Genomic DNA, 13836 nt, shown 5'->3' on the forward strand with positions numbered 1-13836 from the left:
AGTTACTGTAGACATTATAAAATATTTAGGAGTCTACCTGCTGAAACAAACCCAGGAACTATATGAACACAATTACAAAACACTTTTCAGGGCAGCTAGGTGGTGCAGTGGATAGAATACTGTCCATGGATTCAGGAGGACCTGAGTTCAAATACGGCCTCAGACACATAACACTTACCAGCTGTGTGACCCTGGGCAAGTCATTTAACCCCATTGCCTAGCCAAGCCAAACCAAACCAAACAAAAACACTTTTCATACAAAAAAGTCAGATCTAAATTGGAAAAACATCAGTTGTTCATGGGTACGTTGAGCTAATATAATAAAAATGACAATTCTACTTAAGCTAATTTAATTATTCAGTGCCATACCAATCAAACTACCAAAAGTTATTTTATAGAGTTAGAAAAAATAACAACAAGATTCCTTTGGAAGAACAAAAGGTCCAGAATATCAAGGAAACTAATGAAAAGAAATGCAGGGGAAGGTGGCCTAGTCATTCCAGATCTTAAATTGTATTATAAAGCAGCAATCATCAAAACTGCTTGGTACTGGCTAATAAATAGAGTGATGGATCTGTGGAATAGGTTAAGTGTGTAAAACACAGTAGTCAATGACTGGTAATCTATTATTTGATAAGCCCAAAGAACCTACCTTCTGGGTTAAGAACTCACTCTTTGACAAAAACTGGAAAGAAGTATGGCAGAAACTAGGAATAGATCATAATCTCACACCATATACCTAAATAAAGCCAAAACGGGTTCATGATTTAGATATAAAGGCTGATACTGTAAGCAAACTGGGAGAGCAAGGAATAGTTTACCTTTCAGATTTATAGAGAACAGAAGAATTCATGACCAAACAAGAGATAGAGATCATTACAAAAAGCGAAATGGATAACTTTAATTACATTAAATTGAAAAGTTTTTGCACAAACAAAGCCAGTGCAACCAAGATTAAAAGGAGAGTAGAAAATTGGGAAAGAATTTTTACAACCAGTGTCTCTGATAAGGGCCTCATTTCTAAAATATATAGAGAATTAAGTCAAATTTATAAGAAAACAATTCATCCCCCAATTGATAAATGGTCAAAGTATATGAACAGCAGTTCTCAGATGAAGAAATTAAAGCCATCTATAGTCACATGAAAAAAATGCTCTAAATCACTATTAATTAGAGAAATGCAAATCAAAACAATTCCGAGGCACTATATCACACCTATCAGATTGGCCAACATGACAAAACAGGAAAACGATAAATGTTGGAGAAGATGTGGGAAAATTGGAACACTATTGCATTGTTGGTGGAGTTGTGAACTGATCCGACCATTTTGGAGAGCAATTTGGAACTATGCCCAAAGGACTATAAAAATGTGCATCCCCTTTGACCTAGCAACAGCACTTCTAGAGCTATATCCCAGAGAGATCACACAAATGGGAAAAGGACGCACATGTACAAAAATAACAGCTCTTTTTAGTATGGCAAAGAATTGCTAATTGAGAGGATGCTCATCAATTGGAGAATGGCTGAACAATTTGTGGTATATGAATGTAATGGAATACTATTACGCCATAAGAAATGATGAGTAGGTAGACTTCAGAAAAACCTGGAAAGACTTGTATGGTCTGATGTTGAATGAAGTGAGTAGAACCAGGAGAATATTGTACACAGTAACAGCCATGTTACTGATAGACTCAACCCTTCTCAGCAATACAAGGATCTAAGACATCTCCAAAGGCCTCATGATGGAAAATGCTATCCACAAAAAAGAAAGAAGTATGGAATTTGAATGTAGATTGGAGCATACTACTTGCTATTTTTTTTCTTCTGTTGTGCTTTGTTTCCTCTTTCTGGTGGTTCCTCCTATTGGTTCTAATTCTTACTTACAATGTCACTATTGTGAAAATATGTTTAATAGGAATGTTCATGCATAGCCTATATCAGATTGTGTGCCATCTTGGGGAAGGAGATGGGGAGGGAGGGGGATAAAAATTTAAAACTCAAAAGCTTATGGAAGTGATGGGTGATAATTCAAAATAAATTACTTAATAAAAATAAAATAACAAAATAACAAAATTCAACTGGAGTAACAAAAAGTTAAACCTATCAAGGTAATTAATGGAAAAAATGTGATGAAAGTGATAAGTTGGCTGTGCCAGATTTCACACTATGCTACGAAGTGGTAATTATAAAACTAATTTGGTACTGGAAAAAAAGAGTGGTTAATCAATGGAATGGATCACATATATAATATACTGAAGCAAATAAGCACAGTAGCCTAGTATTTGATAAGCCCAAAGATCCCAGCTTTTATGGTGAGAATTCAACATTTAACAAATATTTCTGGGATAACTAGAAAGCAGTTTGGCAGAAACTAGTTATATACCAACATATTGCACCATATAACTAAATAAGCTCAAAATGGATACATAATTTAAACAAAAAGGTTATATCATAAATTAAGGGAGTATGAAAAAAAGCTACCTGTCAAATCTATGAATGAGGAAGAACTCATGGCTAAACAAAAAATAGAAAGGTTCCTGGGATGATGGATAATTTTGACTACATAATTTAAAAAAATGCAGAAATAAAGCCAATGCAACCAAAATTAAAGAAAAGCAGGAAAGTGGCAGAAAAAAATTTAAAGCAAAATTTTCTGATAATGGTCTAATTATTCAAATATACAGAGTATTACCCAACTTTATATATAAAAAAGAGCCATTCCATAATTAATATAACCAAAGGATATGTTCAGGGATTTGTCAGGGGAACAAATAAAAGCTATCAATAGTCATGTGAAATATGCTTTAAATCACTAATAATTAGAGAAATTCAAATTACAACAATTCTGAGGTACCAACTCACATCCATGCTAAAAGGAAGGTGAGAATATAAATACTGCAATGCAAAGTTCATGCTGTTGTCAGTTTGGTCAACCTTTTTAGAAAACAATTTGGAACTATGTCCAAAGGGCTATAAAACTGTGCATGCCATTTGACCGGTAATATCACTATTAGAGCTATACCCCAAAGAGATCAAAGGAAAAGGGAAAGGACAATATGCACAAAAATATTTGCATTTTCATGGCTGCAAAGAATTGGAAACCAAGGGGACACCTATCAATTGGTTGGAATGAGTTATGGTATATGAATCTGATGGAATACTATTGTACTATAAGAAATAATGAAGGGGATGGTTTCAGAAAAAAAAAAACTTATATGAACTGAAACAAAATGAAGTGAGCAGAACAAGAACAATTTACACTGTAACAGAAATACCATAAAGATAATCAACTGTGAGACTTAGTAATTCTGATCAATACAATGATCCACCACAACTCCGAAAGAGTCTTGATGTAAAATGCTATCCACCTTTAGATAGAGAACTCATGGGCTCAGAGAAAAGATTGAAGCATATTTTTCTCCTTTGTTTTTCTTGCTTTTTATGAGAACATGACTAATATAGAAATATGTTTTGCATAATTTTGATGTACAATGGGTATTGTATTTCTTGCCTTCTCAATGCGTGAAGGTGGAGGGGTGAAGGGAGGGAGAGAATTTGGAATGAAAAGAAAAATAAAATAAAAACTGCACAATGACTTTTTTGGACATCCTGTACAATGATATTCTGTCCCTTCTGAATATATAATGCTACTCTGCTCCTCCCACATTTTAACTGTCCTGTTCTTTTTGGATAAAAGATATAGCTTTCCAGAGTAACGTTCTAGCTCTGGGTCTCATCCTTTCATACCTTAGTGGTAATTATGAGGTCAAATTTAATTTATGCCAACATTAAGATTACTACTTCAGCCTTTGCTGTTACTTGTACTTTATACATTATTGTATGGACAATTGAGGTCATGGGTTTTACTGCTGAAAACTATTTCTGTTAATTTCTCAGCATTTTTACTGCTATCATTCTTCTTTCATTTTAGCTCCTCTGCATTTCTATTTTGGAAGATATATTTTGGCAATTTACTGCCTTTTCTTCTTTTTAGGTCAGTCTCTTTGAGTCAAATACACTTTTACTAGTCCTTGTTATACCCACTCCATCTCTGAACTTTTGAAGATTTTCAAGACCAGTTCATCCCAAACTTTCTTTGCTGAAATGTTATGTAGAGCACAACCTATATCTTCTCCACAAAGATATCTTGGAAGATTTTGAAGACCTACTCTTTGTTGCTTTACATGTACTGGTCTAGTGAATATGGAATGAAAGGTAATGACATTATCCTAGCAGGGTTTATTCTTTTTATATACCTGCAAATTTATAGTGATCATTGTTTCCCTTTCCAAATTTTATACATGATGCCTTTGTTTCTTCTAGATTTTTTCAAATACTGAATTTGAGTTCCTCAGTGAATCAATTGAATAATCTACTTTTTTCCTCTTTTTGAAAACAGGGGCAAAAATTTCCCATTGCCAGTCCTGTATCACTTTGATTATTCATGATTTTTTCCAGTAAATCCCTGTTGTTGTTTTTTTTTTTCACTTTGAGTTGTAGTTCATTTGAACCTAATGACTTGAAATAATTGAGGTCAATCATTTGTTTCCTTGCTATCTATTCATCCTTGCTGTGATTCTTTATTAATCATTTTCCCTAACTATATCTCATTATAGAGCTTTGCTCTTAGAAATAAAATTGAATGTAAAATAAGAATAATTCTACCTTCTCTTTGTTTTCCACTCATATTGTCTTATCTACCAAAGCAAATATTATATTCCTGATTGAATTTTATCTTGTGTCCAATGCAAAAATGTTTAAAAGCCTCTCCCCAACCAATGGTTAAAGGCAATTTTGTTCTGTAATATCTATCCTAATCCTTAGTGGAATACAGACTTTCCAGTTCCTTATGCTTTTTGTAATCATCCTATCTGCACTTGCTTTGATTTTCTCCATAGCAATGTCTATTTCTTAGCATCTGTTTCCATTACCTAAGCTGATCTAGGGCCATGATAGAATGTTGTGGTTGCTTTACCATGTCATCATCATCATCATCATCATCATCATCATATACAACAACATCATGACATCATCATAATCATCATGTATTTATTTTGTAAATAGAAGAAAGTGTTAAGATATTAAATTATATTTTTAAAGAACATATGCATGTATTATCATATTAAAACATAATAAAGAGAATCATAATCTAATTTTAAGAGGAGAGGTAAATTCTAGACCTTTTATTTTATAAGCATAGGGAACTTCTAATACAAAAACTTTCAAATGTAGAGTTCTGCCTCCAAGACTGTTCATCTATTCACTATGTAATAGTGCTTTTCACAACAAATTAATAGTGTAATTGAATACACAATGTGTAATCCAGATGAAATCTACTTTGTGGCAAGAAAACTTTTCATAAATTGACTAACTCAGCCTATATTTAATTGTAATTCTAAATTTTGAAGACATATAGAACTTGGGATGGATTTGATGTAAATTATGCCATCAGGGTTTTTTTTTTAATTTAAATGAATGGCTAAACAAAGTTAAAATAGAAGAAAATATTTTCTGCTACAGGACCAGCAGTACAATAAATAGTGACAGAAAAGGAAAATGACAAATGTTGGAGAGGATGTGGGAAATTTGGGACACTAATGCACTGTTGGAGTTGTGCACTAGTTCAACCATTCTGGAGAGCATTTGGAACTATGCCCAAAAAGCTATAAAACTGCGTACTCTTTGACCCAGCTATACCATTATTAGGTCTGTATCTTAAAAGAGATTTTAAAAAAGAAAAGGATCTATATGATCTATACATACAAAAATACTTATAGTAGTGATTTTTTGTGGTGGCAAGGAATTGGAAATGGAAGGGATAGCCATCAACTGCGGAATGGCTAAACAAGTTGTGGTATACGATTGTGATATAAGAAATGATGAGTAGGATGCTCAAAATCTTCCAAGATATCTTTGTGAAGAAGATATAGGTTGTGGTCTACATAACATTTCAATGACAAAGCTGACAACTCCTAAAAAAAAACTATTTCCAAAAAATAGAAAGACATAATCCAAATATTCTCTGTCTAAGTTTGAATATGTAGGAGAGCTTCAGTCTATCTAAAGCAAGCAAGGTGGAACATGTTACATGATAAATTTTCCAAAATAAAGTTTCTGGATGATGTCCACAAGACAAAGGAAGAAAAACATGGAGGAATTAAGTCCTAATGACTATACATACATGTTCTTCTCATAGTGGGAGATGGGGGTGACCTTTTACAGATAAATTACAAAGAAAGGTTAAAATTTTTTTTGTACAAAAAAATTAACACATTCTGTACAATGACCTTTGCTGTTATCCTTTGTACAAAATAACTTACTTGACCATCATCAGTATCTACTTCCCTGACCATTTCAAAGCACTCTTCAATTTGTTAATTCCTCTCCAAGCTTTGTCATCACATGGTGAAGTTGCGCTGCACTGATATATTTCTATCCCTATCAAATACATGAAATGCTTCTGTAATTTCTTCTTCACTGTCTATGTTTTCATTTTTCTTGTCATCATTGTCAGAAATTCTGGAGCAGCAATTGGGCCATTACCATCAGTAACTACTTCATTAATCATATTCTATAATTTATCTTCTGTGGGTTTCTGCCCAAGTGACCTCAATATTGGCTCCAATTCCTTTGTTGTTGTAGTACCATCTCCATCCTTTGTCAAATAGTGAAACAACTTCTTTGAATTCTGCCATCCACTCTTTTGTCAGTTGGTCCAATGTGTTGCTAGTGCTACCAGCACCCAAGTTCCCATCAGACAACCTCATGCTTAGTGACTGTATGTGGACTTGCTCCAATTCATCCTTACTTTGTTATGGCTCCTTTCTGCCTTTTGCAGATGGGGAAAACAAAACAAAACAGAACAAAACAAAACTAGCACTGAAGGAAGGCACTCTGTGAAACTGCCATATCAGAATACATGGCCAGAATAATCTAATTCTGCCCTGATAGAGATGAGGAGAACCTGTCACAGGATACTGCATTTGAATTCTCAGTAGAAGCATCTGCTTGTTTCTTTGTCTAGCTTGTTCATGCTTTCACATTTCGATGTCAATAAATTTCATTACTCCATGTACCCCAATCCACACATGGTTCTTATTCTCTGAAGTCCTAGAAAATTTCAGTCAAGTAAATGGATAGTAAGGGTGCATGTTAACTGTGTCTGTATGACCTGGAAAAATCCACTATACCCTAAGGCAGGTTGAAAATTGGGGCATCAGCAGAAGGTGAACACGAGACATGAATGGTCTTTAGAGATGTGCATAACAATTTGATAACTTGGCAAGGGAAAACTTTTGTGATTATGGCAGATGGTTTTACACCCTGAGAAATGTGTTATTACTGTATTTGCAAATATTATTATCATTATTTTCAACATTGCATAATGGATGATGTTGCTTGTTTTCATTATCACATGAGGAGAAATGCATCAATTATTATTGCCTTTCAAATTATTATAAATATTGTGTCTTCCAAATGTGCTAAGTATGTCACCTATGAATTAGTCAGTTTTTTGAATTGGATTCCAACCAGATCTTCAAGACCTTCAACCATTCTTTAGTCCCTGGATGAGTTCAAATTCCCTGCCTATGCTTAATAGTATAGTTACTAACACAGTCTTCCAGTTTTCAGGACAGTTCAGATAGAAGACATCAGCTGATATCTAAGTGAACACAAAATTCTCCTTTTCAAGTCCATTTTTGCTGTCAGGTCCACAGAACAACAGGCATGTCATTATACTGAGAGTACTCAGCAATTACATTGTGTTTCTGTGGCCTTAACCAGTATTAATGAAATGATACTAACATGCTCAGAGGTAAAAGAAGGTGAAATATTAGGACAAGTATAAGAGTTACTAGGTTTCTATAAAATATTATTGTTCAGGTAATTTAGTGGATAAGAGTGTAATTTAGACTGTAAGAGGCATGATCAAGGAAATCACTGATCAATTTAAGAAGTTCCCTAGAGGCAGCTACATGGCACAGTGAATAGAGAACCAGCTCTGGAGTCAGGAAGACCTGAATTCAAATCTGGCCTCAGATACTTGACACTTATTAGCTATGTGACCCTGGACAAGTCACCTAACCCCCACTGCCTCACAAAAACAGTTCCACAAATCATCTTGAGAAAATTACAAAGACTGTAGCTTCTTGTGGAGTGTTAACATATCTAATAGTGTGATACCGATTAAGTTTCAGAGACTGGGGCATTCTTTTACTGATTGACTGATTGAGAATCAACCATTTGGTCCCAAGGGCTATAAAAGTGACCTATGAGACCCAAATTGATCTTCTTTCATCCTTTTTTGATCTTCAGGATTTCCCCCACACTTGTCTTTTCCCTTTCACCTTCTTTTGTAATGGAATAATTGCAAAAGGAAGTGAATTTCCCCCACCCCAGCAGGAATGGTAACTTAGAGGAGAAATGCATGGTAGTAGTAAACATATGTTTATTCATACTCTAGCAGGATAGTTGATTGCATCATATGGTCCTAAAATTGGAGGTCATCTAAAACAAACCACAAATTTTACAAATGAGCAAACTGAGTCCAGTTATGTGACCTAAAGTCATATAGCTGGCATCAAAGGCAGGATCAAACTCAGATCCTCTAAATCTAAGTCCAACAGGCTCCCCACACAAATGAAAAATTTGTAAAAGGATTATTATAGTGCCTGGCAAATAATAGGTAATTAATAAATATTTCTTCTCTTACCTTTCTTCTCAACTTTATGTGCTTCCTCTTTTGATCATAACACTCAACTTCTCTTGAAGTATCCCAATGTAGTGTATTCTCCAGAGAATGAAATAAATCATTAATATTGTTCTTTGAGGGGTCCTCTGTGTTGAACAAGGTTATTTAATTAATACGATTTGCAGATTTGAAGGTTTTATAAGAATTTTGTTGTTATTGTTCAGTCTTGCCTGATTGTGATCCCATGGACCATAGCATGCCAGATTCTTCTATCCTCTGCTGTCTCCCAAAGTCTGTCCAAGCTCATGTTTGCTGTTTCCATTTCATCCCCTGCCATCCCCGTCTCCTTTTGTCTTCAATCTTTCCCAATGTTACGGTCTTTTCCAATGAGTTCCACTTCTCATAATGTGGCCAAAGTATTTAAGCTTCAGCTTCATATTTGTCCTTCCAGTGAAGAGTCTCAATAAATTTTTTTAAAGTATTGACTGATTTGATCACCTGTCTGTCCACAGGACTCTCAAAAATCTTCTCCAGCACCACAATTTGGAAGTGTCAATTCTGTGGCATGTAGCTTTCCTTATAGTTAAACTCTAATGGCATACATTACTACTAGGGGAACAAACATAACTTTGACTATATAGACCTTTGTTGGCCAAGTGATATCTTTGCTTTTTAGTGTGCTGTCCAGATTTGCCTTGGTTTTCTTTCCAAGGAGCAAACGTCTTTTAATTTCATGACTGTAGTCACTATCTGCAGTGATCTTTGAGCCCAAGAATATAAAATCTGCTTCCATTTCTTCTCTCTCTGTCAGGAAGTAATGAGACAAGTTGCCATGATCTTATTTTTTTTTAAGCTAAGTTTCAAGCCAGCTTTTGCACTCTTCTCTTTCTCTTTTATCAGAAGGCTTCTCAATTCTTTTTCACTTTCTACCATCAGAATGGCATTGTCTACATATTTGAAATTCTTGATATTTCTCTTAGCAGCCTTAATTCTGGCTTTTGAATCATCCAGCTTGGCATTTCACATGATGTACTCTGAATATAAGTTAAATAAATAAAGTTCCAATCTTAAACCAATTAGCTGTTTCATGAACCCAGATCCTTTAAATCTAAGTCCAATATGCTCTCTTGAACTGTTGCTGCTTGATACACATGCACGTTCCTTAGGAGACAATTAAGATGAGTTGGTTCTTCAATCTCTTTAATGACTTGTCACATTCTGTTGTAATCCACACCACCAAAAGGCTTTAGTGTAGTCAACGAAGCAGAAGTAGATGAATTTTGCGATCTTCCTTGCTTTCTCTATAATTCATCAAATATTGGCAATTTGGTTTCTAGTTCCTCTGCCTCTTCAAAAACCAGTCTGCACCTCTGGTTGTTCTTGGTTCATATATTTCTGAAGTCTAGCTTCCAGAATCTTAAGCATAACCTTGCTGGCATGTGAAATGAGCACAACTGTTTGCTAATTTCAACATTTTTTGGCATTGTCTTTCTTTAGGATTGGAACATAAACTGATCTTTTCTGATCCAGTGGCTACTGTTGAATTGCTCAAATTTGCTGACATATTGCATGCAGTACTTTAACAGCATCATCCTTAGGATTTTAAATAGCTCAGCTGGAATTTTATCACCTCCCCTAGCCTTATTATTAGCAATGCTTCCTAAGGCCCACATGACTTTTTTCTCCAAGATGTATAGTTCTAGATCAGTAACCACAGTACTATAGTTATAAATGATGTCAAGGGTTTTCTTATATAGTTCTTCTCTATATTCTTGCCATTTTTTCCTAATCCATTCTGCTAAGTACCCACCATTTTCGTCTTCTATCATACCATACTTGCATAAAATGTTCCCTTGATGGCTCCAATTTTCTTGAAGAGATGTCTTGTCTTTTCCATTCTATTGGTTTCTTTTATTTCTTTGCATTGCTCATTAAAAAAAAAAACCCTTTATCTCTCTTTGCTATTCTCTGGAATCCTGCATGTAGCTTGGTTTATCTTTCCCCTTTTCATTTGCCTTTTTCTTCCATTCTTTCCTCAGTTATTTGTAAGGCCTCATCATACAGTAATTTTGCTTTCTTGTTTTTCTTTATCTTTGGGATTTTTGTCATTGTTGCTGCTGCCTCCTGTAAAATATTGCAAACTTCTGTCCATAGTTCTTCAATCACTCAATGTACCAGATCTAATCCCTTTAATCTATTCATCACTTCTACTTCATATTCATAAGAGATATTATTTAGATCATGCCTATGTGGTCTGGTGTTTTCCCTACTTTCTTCAATTTGAATCTAAATGTTGTAGTAAGAAGCTCATTATTTGAGCCACAGTCAGTCTGATTTCTATATTAAACATTTAGTGATGTCCATGTATAGAGTCAGTTACATTTTGGGTTGGAAAAGAGTGTTTGCTATAACCAGCAAATTATCTTAACAAAACACTAGTAGTCTCTGCCGTACTTCATTTTCTACTCAAAGCCAAACGCCTGTTTTTCCAATTATCCTTTGATTTCCTATGTGAGCATTCTAATCTCCTATGATGAGTGTGACATCTTTTTTGGTGTTATTCCTAGATGATATTGAAGGTCATAGAATTGGCCAACTTTGACCTCTTCAGTATCAGTGGTTGGAGCATAGACTCGTATTAATGTGATTTTTAACAAACAAGGCAAACTTAGATTTGAACAGATATTATATTATTCTGTCATTTTAAAGATTATACTTCAGTATATATTCAGTTATACTTCCAGTACTTCTTTTCTCACTCTTTTATTGACTATGAGGGCTACTTAATTTCTTCTAAGGGATTCTTGCCCACAGTCGTATATGCAATGATCACCTGAATTAAATTCACCCATTCCCATCCATTTAAGCTCACTGACACTCAACATGTCAATGTTTAGAGTTGTCTTCCCCTTTTTGACCACATCCAGCTTACCTTAGCTCATAGATCTTTCATTCCAGGCTTCTATGCAACAGTGACATTTAAGGAATTGAAGTTTCCTTTTATCACTACACACACATCCACAGGTGAGCTTCCTTTCAGCTCTGGCCTACCTGATTGATTCTTTCAGGAGCTACTTGTAGTTGTTCTCTGCTCTGTTCTTGTAGTGTGCTGGACACCTTCTGACCTGAGGGGTTCATCTTCCAATATTATATCTTATAATTTTAGTACTGTCTGTGGAATTTTCTTGGTAAAGATGTTGGAGTGGTTTGCCATTTCCTTCTCCAGTGGATCACCTTTTGTCAAAACTCTCCATTATGACCTCTCCATCCAAGGTAACCCTGTATAGCATAGCTTACAGTTTCAATTGAGCTATGCAAGCCCTTCCATGAGAAGAGGGCAATGATCCAAGAAGGGTAAATAAGAATAGATTTGTTTATTTAGCAATCCCCAAAATACATTTCCCTTCCAGATAGATTCTAAATCACAAGATGGTATTTTGAATCATGGAGGCACTATGTAGGGCTCTATGGAAAATAGGAATTCCTAGGTAATCCCTGTTACAACACCAAGTTCAATTCCCTTCTGAGAAGAGTTTGTTGACTACTGTCAGATCTTCGCACATTTTATATATCTCCTAATATCCTCCTATATATCTATTCCAATTTTCTTATGTGCATTTCTTTATTTTCTAAAAAAATATGTTTCTTGTAAACAATAGATTGTAGGATTTTGTTTCCTTATCCATCTGTCACTGTTTTTCATTCTATTGGTCTGTTTAATCCATCCACATTTAAAGTTTTGAGTCAGCTTTATATTTTCCTCCATCTGTCACTAAAATTCTTTTGAGTTAAGATTTTTCCCCTCTTCTGCTATAAACACAGTATTATCTTCCTTTGGTAACTTTACTTTAATCTGTTTAAAAATGGCCCTTTATCCACTGGCTCTCTTACTCTCAATCCTGATACATCTTCTCATTTCTTTCCCCTTTCCTTTTAGTGTTCTTTTAATTATTTCCTTTTTCATTCTTACTTTTATCTAGTTTTATCTATCTATCTATCTATCTATCTATCTATCTATCTATCTATCTATATATTTTCTCCTTTTTCCTCTGTTAGTAAAGTAAATCACTTCTTCCTTTCTTCCCCTTCAGCTGGTCTCATTTATTAGTTTTTTTTTTTAAATTTCATATTTTGCACTCCTTTTCAAAAAATATTTCTCCAAGTTTCTTCATTATTCATCTTCTCCTGTTTAGTCTAGGCCCTCATCCTCTGATTCATCATCCCTATCAGATCTCTCTCTCTCTCTCTCTCTCTCTCTCTCTCTCTCTCTCTCTCTCTCTCTCTCTTTCTCTTTTTCTGCATTCTTCATGAACACAAAATTTCCCAGGTATTGATTTTGGGCTTCCACCTCTAGGTGCTTTCAGCTACTACCTTACAAGATTTACCCCATGGATTTCCCTTTTCCATTGTGCTTCACACTCAAAAACAATGCCAGCTATTGCAGGTGTGATAGACAACAGTGTCACATGGTAGGGCCCTTTCCTTACTACTGATCTATAGCTTCTCTTGTTGACCTTTTTCTGTCTTACATTTACTTGGAAATCTCCCTATGTCCTTGTTACCCAACTCTTTCAGGTGTCAGTTGTTCCTAAGTATTACAACTCCCTTTTTCTCAAGACAAGTAAACTATTCAAGCATCAAATCCCCCAGGCTTTATCCAGTATAAAGTCTTCATCTCCCTCACCAAGCTTCTCTCTTTACCTGTAGAAGCATTTATTTGTGGAACTTCCTCCAATCTCCAAAGTAAGTTGTCTTTTCTTTCCTCTGTTCAATCTTTTCCCTGTCTCCTCATCCAGTTTCCTGGAAGCTTTTTTCTTTCTGAGACCACAAAGGTCATTCCCCCCTTGTTGTTAGCCCTCCAGCTCATCATATGTTCCTCTCCATTCTCCTGTTCTGCTCCATCTCTTTTATGTATCTTCCCATGTTGTAATGCAGTCCTACAAAAGAAGCATTCACCTGTAGGCAAGGTGTTAGCAAGTTCTGTCTATAATGTTTCCTGTCTGCCTCATCAATGTTGCTTTGACCAGATTTCTGCCTTCACCCCTGTCTTTTTATGTACATTTAGAAAGAAGTCTTTTACTGGTCTTTATATCATCACTCTGTTGCTATTGCTGTTCTTGCCTGATATGAATTTACTCTTGGTT

General features: G+C 35.1%; 1 pseudogene; it reads right to left on the reverse strand.

The window, feature by feature from the left end:
- Window positions 1-6227: 6227 nt before the first annotated feature.
- On the reverse strand, window positions 6228-6767 carry LOC110221397 (neo-calmodulin pseudogene; annotated as a pseudogene).
- Between the last annotated feature and the right edge of the window lie 7069 nt (window positions 6768-13836).

Source organism: Phascolarctos cinereus, unplaced genomic scaffold (genome assembly GCF_003287225.1).
Source record: "Phascolarctos cinereus isolate Bilbo 61053 unplaced genomic scaffold, phaCin_HiC Scaffold_4;HRSCAF=312, whole genome shotgun sequence".
In the NCBI taxonomy this organism is placed as follows: Eukaryota; Metazoa; Chordata; class Mammalia; order Diprotodontia; family Phascolarctidae; genus Phascolarctos; species Phascolarctos cinereus.